Below are 9,453 nucleotides of genomic sequence, written 5' to 3'. Positions count from 1 at the left end.
TTCGGTTCGTACCTCAGTTTTTGGGTTACGGTTTCGGTATGCATTTTTCCTAAAAAAAATAAATAAATAAATAAATAAAATACTATTTTAACTCCCTTTATTTTGCTCATAGGCAAAAATAAATACAACTTTTTGTATCACACAAATTCCAGTAGGCTATGACTGTGGTAAAACATGTACTGCATAAAGTGTAAGTTAAACATAAAATTTCGAGTGTAAAATTTCCTCTCAGCCTCGACTCCTCTTACTGGTATAACATTCAAGTAGGCTACATAACAAAACATGTACTGTATAAAATGTAAACCTAACACTTTCAAATGAGAAATTTCCTCAGCCTTGACTCACACTTAGCCAGTGCTTAATTTGTAAAGTGGGAGGTCCCGGAGCGCAGAGGATGGGTGGCTCCGGTGCAGAAAAAAAAGGGGGGGGAGGCTTGCGAACAATGCTGTGCGCCACACCGAAAATAAACTGGGCATGTATTGTAGGCCTAATAACACTAGTCGCACCAAATCCGGATAGAGTACAAATTCCTGTTTAATGATGTACAGAGGGCCCTCGTTTATCGCTGGAGTTATGTTCTAAAAATAACCCGCGATAAATGAAATCCACGAAGTAGCCAGCGCTATTTTTTACAATTATTCTAGATGTTTTAAGGCTGTAAAACCCCTCACTACACACTTTTCTCAAACAGGCATTAACATTTTCTCACTTTTCTCTCCCGTGTAAACACTCTCTTTTTTCTTCTGTGCAAGAAGATTATAAACAGACACACGCAGAACACAATGCGCGGCTCTCCCTTCACTCACTGCCTCCAGGGGTACGGATGCGGGACCCGCAAAGAATCCAAGTCCTCTCTCAGTGGCCACGAAGCTCTGCGGCTACGGTCAACATCCGGATCAAAACAGCGAGCCGTAGCCTCTGGACCTGTTGCCAGATTTGGCGCAATTCCGCACAGCAGACAGGAGGGCGGTATGAGTGGCAGTGAGAGCAATCGCGGCGATTTTTTTTTTTTATTTATATTTGTTAGTCAAGAGAGGTGGCGGATCACCAGATCCAGTATAAATAGCTGGTGGAGCCAACGTCAGAGGTTCCAGAGCGCGCGTCCGAGGTTCTGGAGCGCGCTCCGGCTTGCTCCCCCTCAAATTAAGCCCTGCACTTAGCCTATTTTAAATAAACATAACACACAGTCACACTTGGCCTATTTTAAATAAACAGAATACTTCCATATAGGCTATATTACAAAAGTGAAGTGCAACAGGGCAGGCTGAGGCTGCTGTAAAGTGCATCAATTAGCTATCAGCATTCTCTTCTATGGTGAGATTCATCTGTAAGAATATCAGCGTGTCCACATTCTCTGCAGAAAGACATGAGCGGCTTGCACCAACAAAGTCCCCTGCAGTGGAGAAAATTCTCTCACTTGCAACTGAGGTTGCGGGGACACAGAGGTGACGTTGTGCAACTTTTGCAATGTGGGGGTACTTTGCCTTGTTTGTCTTCCACCACATGAGAGGATCAGCATCAACATCAATGCAGTCTGTATATCTGTATGAGCTAACTTCATCCTCCACTATCAGAGAAAGGGGCCTGACCTGTTCTGTTGTTTTAAACACCTCTCCAAACAGTTCTGCCATGGCTGTCTTCTTCTTGGGTGGAGAGGATGGATTTCGTTCCTGCGTGGACGGGTGTATCTCTGCTTGACTCTGCAAAAATGATAACACTGTTTCAATAACAGTTATTCACATGCATTTTGTCAATAAAAACAATCCAATTTGTGCAAACATAAAATCACAAACAAAACATGACTACCTGTGGTTCATGCTCCAGGATGTCTGTGGTGAGATCCCTGTAGACTCTGATACGGGAGGGTTCATCAAGGGAAGGTAGAGACTTAAACCTGGGATCCAGTGCTGTGGCTTTTAGGAGGTAGTTTTGGAGATCGGGCTCTGTGAACCTGTTTTCCAGGTCCTGTTTGATGGCTGCTTTGGCTTCTTGGATTGTTCGGAGGTCCTTGTCTTCTGGTGCCATGGATTTGAGAATCATTTCCTGCAGAGGGAGGATCATGGATGTGGTGGGGGTTGTTTCACTGCTCATGAGAGCTGTCACCGTCTTCACTGGGTTCAGTAATTTGATTAGTTGTTTGCCATTTTTTGTTCATCATCACTCAGCATTGCTATGTCCTTGTTCAAGGTTCAAGTTTCTGTGTAGGCTCTCAGTTGTCCAGGTGGTTTCCATAGTAGAGAAGCTTGAATCTTCGACTGGACTGGGTTGCTTGACGTGAGGACGTTTCGCTTCAAATCGCAGAAGCTTCCTCAGCTAAAATTCTTGCTCTGGTGGTCTGACTTCTGTCTTGACTCTTGTAGAGAAGAATAAACAGAAGCCACAAAAGCTGGAGTTCTAAACCTAACCAGACCCCTCCTACAGAGAAGCAGACTGCTATAGGCTAGTGACTAAACAATAGCTCTAATTAGCACCTATTGTGCTCTAGTTAGCACCCTCCTAATGACAGGGCAGCTGTGGCTTTTCTCTCTGTTTGCGGTGCAGCTCCATCCAGAGATGGGTGTGATATCTGTTTCTGAGACCCTCCTGTCCTGTGCACCGGCAACATTTCCAGTATATTCGTTTTGTGAATTGTTTTATAATTTGTGTCAGTATCATGGCCCAAGCAGATGGTCACCCCTTTGAGTCTGGTCTGCTTGAGGTTTCTTCCTCAAATCCTCAGAGGGAGTTTTTTCTTACCACTGTCGCCTGTGTTCTTGCTCCGGGGGTTGGTAAGGTTAGACCTTACTTGTGTGAAGTGTCCTGAGGCAACTTTGTTGTGATTTGGCACTATATAAATGAATGTAAATTACATTTTTTTGATGTTAGTCCTTGCACAATAAAAAATAACATTTTACTCTCAAAAATGCATCTACTCGGGGTCAACACCTACCTTATCCACTGGTATCAGTCCTTCCTCACAGCTGGTCAAAATAAACAAAACACACTGTCCCCTGATCAGTACAAACTGCGGGGGTTCCTCAGGGCTGTGTCAGTTCCCCTGTACTGTTTCCCATCTACACCAATGACTGTGTCATAAAAGAGTTTAACCATCATCTAATTAAATTTTCAGATGATGCAGCACTGGTAGCACTACTCTCAGGAAAAGAACAACCAGGTCTGTACCACGACTGTGTTAAAAGCCTGGTTGAGTGGTGTGACCAGAACGCACTCATTATAAACTCAGCCAAGACTGAGGAAGTCATCTTTGGCCAACCTCAACTCACCACTGCTCCTGTGGTCATACATCAGGAGATCATCAAACAGTCTGACTCATTTAAATATTTAGGAGTGTATGTGGACAGCGCCCTCTCCTGGAGTGTTCACACAGACTATCTGTGCAACAAGCTGCAGCGGAGAGTAAACTTTCTAAGGAGACTCTGAACCTTTGGAGCCAACCCAGTCATTCGGGACCAGTTCTACACAACTACCATTCAGAGTGTGTTTCTGTGTGGCAGCTCTGTGTGGTTCTGTGGCCTCTCAGTGCAGCTGAAGAACAGGATACTGAGGCTCCTCAACATCTGCTCCAAAATTGTGGGCCACTCGGTGGAGAACAAATTCACAGAGCTGTGCAGGAAACAAGCCTTACGACTTGCAGATAAAATCTCTACAGACACGGCCCATGTTCTGAACCGTGAACATGAGCTTCTTCCTTCTGGGAAGTGCTTTAGAGCGCATTGTTACAGGAGGAAGAGATTTGTGCCACACTCCATCACACTTTTAAATCAGAGGGAGACCAAATGAACACATTGTTGCAGACCACACACTAGTTTTAAATTTATTTTATGTGAATGTTTTATGATGAATGTTTGATGTGTTTTCATGTCTTGGGGCTTCGGCAGCTCATGTAAGTCAAATTTCCGTTTTACGGATTATAAAGTTTTATCTTATCTTATCTTACAAATTGCTTAGTCGGCTAAAGTTTCATGTTACCCAACTAAAGTTTTTAGCTCTGTACAGAGACGGCTAATCTTATGTCAGTCGACAAAACTTCAGTGTCTTACCTCAAAAAAGGCAGCTATCATGTACCACCACATGATGTAGGAGGAAGAAAGGAGAGACTTGTGGTGAGAACGGGTATTCCAGGACCAGAATAATCCATTGGAGATGTTTATGGATGCCGGGGTTGAGCGGACTCGGCCATGTTTGTAGCAGACGAACCAACCTGGAAGTGCAATGGAGGTGTTTCATTGCAATGACACTCACAAGGCCGCTATGATCATCAAAACTGTCGACTAATCTAAGACAACTAGTCTGCAAGTTCAGCCATCAATTAGACATTCAACAGATAATGTTGGGCAACTAACCTTAGTCCACTAAAAGGTTAGACTTTAATGAAACCAGGCCCTGGACGATTAAAAAGTTTCCAATTTACCAAACATGCATGTCTTTAAATGTGGGAGGAAACCCACACAAACATGAGGAGAACATGCAAACTCCAAATAGAAAGGCCACAAGTGGGAATTGAACCTATGACCTTCTTACTGTGAGGCAAAAGTGCAAACCACTAAACCACTGTGCAAAACTATTGAGAACCAATGGCCTTTATGGGACAGGAGAAAAAGTGAGGGGTTGATATCGTGATTTTTTACTGATAAAAAGTTCTCACAGTCTTCATTCAGATGAGTGATTGCAGCATTGTATCAAACAAAAGGTTTTGGGTTCCGTCGTCTGTTAGAAATTAATGTGGAAAAACAGGCCACCCTTGAATCTTTCATCATGTTGTTGAAAGAAATTAAAATCTCCTTTAAATAAAGGAGGTGAAGCAGGAGCTTTGTAGATTTCCACAAACGCTCCACATTCTGACACGATCTCTTAAAACTGAGAATACTGTCATTCATCCAGGGGGAGGAGTTAATCAGAGGGGCGTGTCTGGTTTTCAATGGAGCCACTCTGTCCAAAATATAGGTCATAATGATTAAAAGACTTAACTAAAATATTAACATCAACTGAACTAAACAACTCATCGAGGTTAAAAGCTGCAGAAAATATATCTGCAGTAAGATGATTAAAAAAAACAAAAAAACATGAACAAATCACATGAGGAGCAGACGGACAATCCAGATTAAGAGACAATTTAAAAAGAATATAATGGTGTTGAACTCAAAAGGGAGCTTATTAACAATAATTTATTGATTATATTAATTTATTAACCAATAATGAAAAGCAGACTTTTGACTTTAGTTTTGTGGTTTTAGATTGCAATGTGAATGTTGTCTTTGAATATTTTTTTTCTTTTCTTAAATGTGCCTGTAATCAAGGGAAAATAAAAACAGCTGGCATGATTTTGATTTGATCTGAATCATACAAATAAAAACACTGCACTGCAACACTGTTTCTGTTCATTGATCAGATGTGGGGTGAATCCACTGGAACAACATGTCAAAACAGGTTTTGACATGTTGTTCCAGAACACTGTTGTGAAAATAACTTTGACAAGTTACTTTTTTAGTTACTTTATTCAGTTACTTTATGCAATTACTTTATTACTATCTGCTGAAAACTTGCAACTAATGTAACTAATAAGGTAGCTAGTAATCTAACTTGGTTACTCTTGAGATTGAGCAATCAGCAAAGTAACTAATCAGCAAAGTAACTATTAGTTACTTTTCTGAGTACTAAATCTTAAAACTAACCAAGTTAGATTATGAGTTACTATATTAATTACATTCAGCAGCTGTCAACAGGTTGTCCGCAGCTGCTAATGAAATAACTGTATAAAGTAACTGTAAAATATAACTGTGTAAAGTAACTAATGAAGTAACTTTTCAAAATGACTTTGCCAACACTGTTCTAAAGGTTTCAGAATTTTTTTGGAAGACTGTTTCAATTTTGCCATCCTGTATCCTGTATAGGCAGGGCCGGCACTGAAAATGATGATGCACTTGGTGAGCTCTAACATGTTGGTCCCCCCCCCCCCACACACACACACACCCTACGTTTTTTTTTTTTTTATTGACCAACACAGGCAGGTACTCAACCATTAAAGTATACCACACACTTTAAACCCATGTGTGTCGTTTATCACCTTCATGTGCTGTTGTTTTTACACAAGGCCATATGGCCAAAATATGTCTGTCTGACTGTGCTCAGCGTAACTCCACTCCTGTTACTGCCACAGTCTTCAAATTCACAGGGAACATTCTTGTGACACAGACCTTGCACAAGTTTAAAGATGGCTAACCTTGACCTATTTTAACAGGTGAAAAGCTCACATTCTATTTCCTATTGTTATGCTCATAGGGCTGAGGGTATTTTAGCATTGCGTTACATTTTTACCAAACACTGCATCATGTTTGCAACTTGTAACTTCCCGTTAGCCAAGGCTGGAACCCAGTTACAACTGGGTAGATGGTTGTGCGTGTGCCCCAACAGTATTGAACCAACCATCCTTTAAATTACAATTTTCAAATGCACTGCAAGATATAAAGGTTGCAGGACCACCAACATATTTGCGGAGGTAGTAGATCTTCTCAGACAAAGGGTGAGCTCCATACTCTCTTTACAGAGCTTCAGGCATGTGTTAGTTACAAGGACACGTGCAGAACCACAGTATGACGTGGCAGGATGGCCAGTTCCCTTCATCGCTGCCTTATCCCTTCACCCCAAATATTACTCAAGTGCTTGAACCAGCAACTTTCTGCACAGAAGGCCAGTGCTCCAAACACTGAGTCATCACACCCAACCGCAAGGCGCCGATAATAATTAAAAATGTTACAGCATAACCATGATTAATAATGTTTGTGACATATTCCACTGCAGAAAGGAAAAGAAATGATACTATATGTTGCCACAAGAGGTCGCGCCTCCACCATTACAAAGGCTATAATAAAAATAATAATTAAAAAAACCCAAAAACAGGTCACCAGCTCGCCCTGGTGTTTGGTGCACTAGGTAACTGCTTATGCCATGGGCTGCCCTTGTATATAGGCCCTGAAGACTATTTGTTCTGGGTCTTATCCCCAGATTCTGTAGCCTCAGTGGATGAGAGTCTACAGCTCCCCCTGGATGGGACGCCAACTCAGAGCTGGCTCTGTCTGAACTGTTCTATTAGCAAAATAACTGCAATAAACTCTATCCGTGGCCAAATAAATCAGCTGCACATGTTGAAAAACTCAACTACTCCCCAGGCATTAATCTGCATTAAATCTTCTTTCTGCTGAATGTGTATCTGTTTCTGCTTTGTCAAGTGTTTGATTTCTGCTTGTTTCCCGTCCTGTGACTTGGAGAGCTCCACCATAGGTTTGGCAAGCGAGTAATCTACATCCATCAAGCTAGTGGATCCATCAATGGTAACATCTCTGTCATCTCTGTTGGCCGTCATCTTGTCAAGGCCATTTGGCCCTAAAGAGGTTTTTAGCGTTGAAGCAGCTGCTTTGGATGCCACGCTGTGAGACTTCAAAGCATCAATGCCCGTTAAGCATGTCTTCTTGTCCTGGTCTTTAATGATGATGAAAGGTCTGATTTTTTTTTTTTAAGTGATCCATTAAGCAGGTAGCACAGTGGCTTGGTGGTTAGCACTGTTGACTCACAGTAAGAAGGTCCTGGGATCACTTCCCGCCTGGGCCTAGCTGTGTGGAGATGGATTGTTTGTGTGGGTTCCCCCCTGGGTGCTCCGGCTTCCTCCCACTTCCAAAGAATGTAAGGGGAACTGGAAAATTTTAATTGGCCGTAGGTAGGTGTGAATGTGTTTAGTTGTGTATATGTGGCCCTGAGACAGATTAGCATTATTTCCAGGGTGTCTTTTGTCCAATGTCCGCTGTGATAGGCAGCAGTTCCTTTTTTAGAGTGTAGCAACAACTCCTGTAACAACAACTGTACAACTCTTCAATCAGGGGGAGGAGTAACGGGAAGACAGAGAACGGGACCAGTAGCAAGCAGTATTTCTGGTATGTAAGGATTAAACAACGAGAGGCCGTGCATTATACGGTTTGCGGAGTAACACCATTCCGCTTCGTGTCGTGGTGTTTTAGACTCTGTGTTGTGCATTCAAACCGTATAATGCACGGCTTCTCATTGTTTAATCCACTTATACCATGGTCCCACACACAAATATTTATTTAACTTTTTTAGTGCTCTCTTCATCTTTCCCGTCTTCAGTCTTGTCCAGTTCGTCCGTGCCGTTGCTTTTGCTGTTCTTCTCGTTTGCTCTCCTCCTCTTTCCATTCCTCAAACATTTTATTTTGGCCAAAAATATTAAAATTCACTTGGAAATCCATGTTTTATCACATTTCTGTCATTCACCTGTCAAAACACAGCTGATCTGCGCCAACTGATTTGTGCGTTGCTATGGTGACGACCAGAGCGGAGTGATATTACAGTGACTTAACTCGCCAAACTACGTGTGCGTATATACGAAAATGATGCACACCAGTTAGACATGGAATTCTCACTGACCGTGGTATAATTATATTTATATTCACATTTTGCAAATTGTTTCTTACTTTTACTTTTAATACTCTGTGTGCTTCTTACCCTGTGTGCCGCTATCCAATGCTGCTGGAACCTCAATTTCCCTGAGGGAGCTTACCAAGCGATCAATAAAGTTCTATCTAATCTAATCTAATCTAATCCAAAGGAGAGAAAATTTTTAGCATTTATAGTAAAAGGCTGCAAAACTTAGCTGGAATTATCTGTATTTTTTTTTTTTACTTTCAGCCTGGAAAGTACAGAGTCATTTGAGCCAATCATCATGTTGCAGTTATCGCTTGCAAAACCAACCATGTGAGATTAGATTAAAAAGAACTTTACTAATCCCATGGGAAGACTCCCTCAGGAAAATCCTGGTTCCAGCAGCATTGTATAGCATTGTCTGTGTTTAAGAAAAGTCACCTGACTGGCAACAAAGAAGTAGATGTCACAGGAAGTGGAAGAATTATTTTTCTTTTTCTTTTTCTTTTTTTTTTTGCATATCATCCTAACTTTTCTGATTTGAGATTACAGATTGACAGAAGCGAGGCATCGGAAAGCTTCAGCCACAAACACATGGTTCCCTACGTGTATTACCATCTGTAACCTTCAGGGATTTTAAACTGCTGAGTGTGTTGTAATCCGCAGTCCTCATCTTAGTCAAGTAGGTGACGTCTTATCAAGCATTATCAAACCTATGACACTCACACCAACCTCCTGCAGCCAAACTTACAGGTCAAAAATGGTTCATGAATTGGGACAAAAGGCATAGTTTCCACTCTGTGCACACATGGTACCCTCATCCCATCGAAGAATCTAATCTACTTTGAGGTAAGACCTGTTTTTCATCCTTCTGAGCTCATATCAGATCACACACACACAAATGATGGTCTGATATTGTGTCCACTTAGACCCTCCCAGAGGTCCGACTGAATCCTTATTGCAGGAAAACTATAAAGAAACTGTGCTGTAGAAATGGCAGATGCAGATCCAAACAGCCAAGACCTG

This window comes from Thalassophryne amazonica, chromosome 3 (assembly GCF_902500255.1).
Source record: "Thalassophryne amazonica chromosome 3, fThaAma1.1, whole genome shotgun sequence".
NCBI classification, from domain to species: domain Eukaryota; kingdom Metazoa; phylum Chordata; class Actinopteri; order Batrachoidiformes; family Batrachoididae; genus Thalassophryne; species Thalassophryne amazonica.
Note: the sequence above shows the minus strand (reverse complement) of the source record.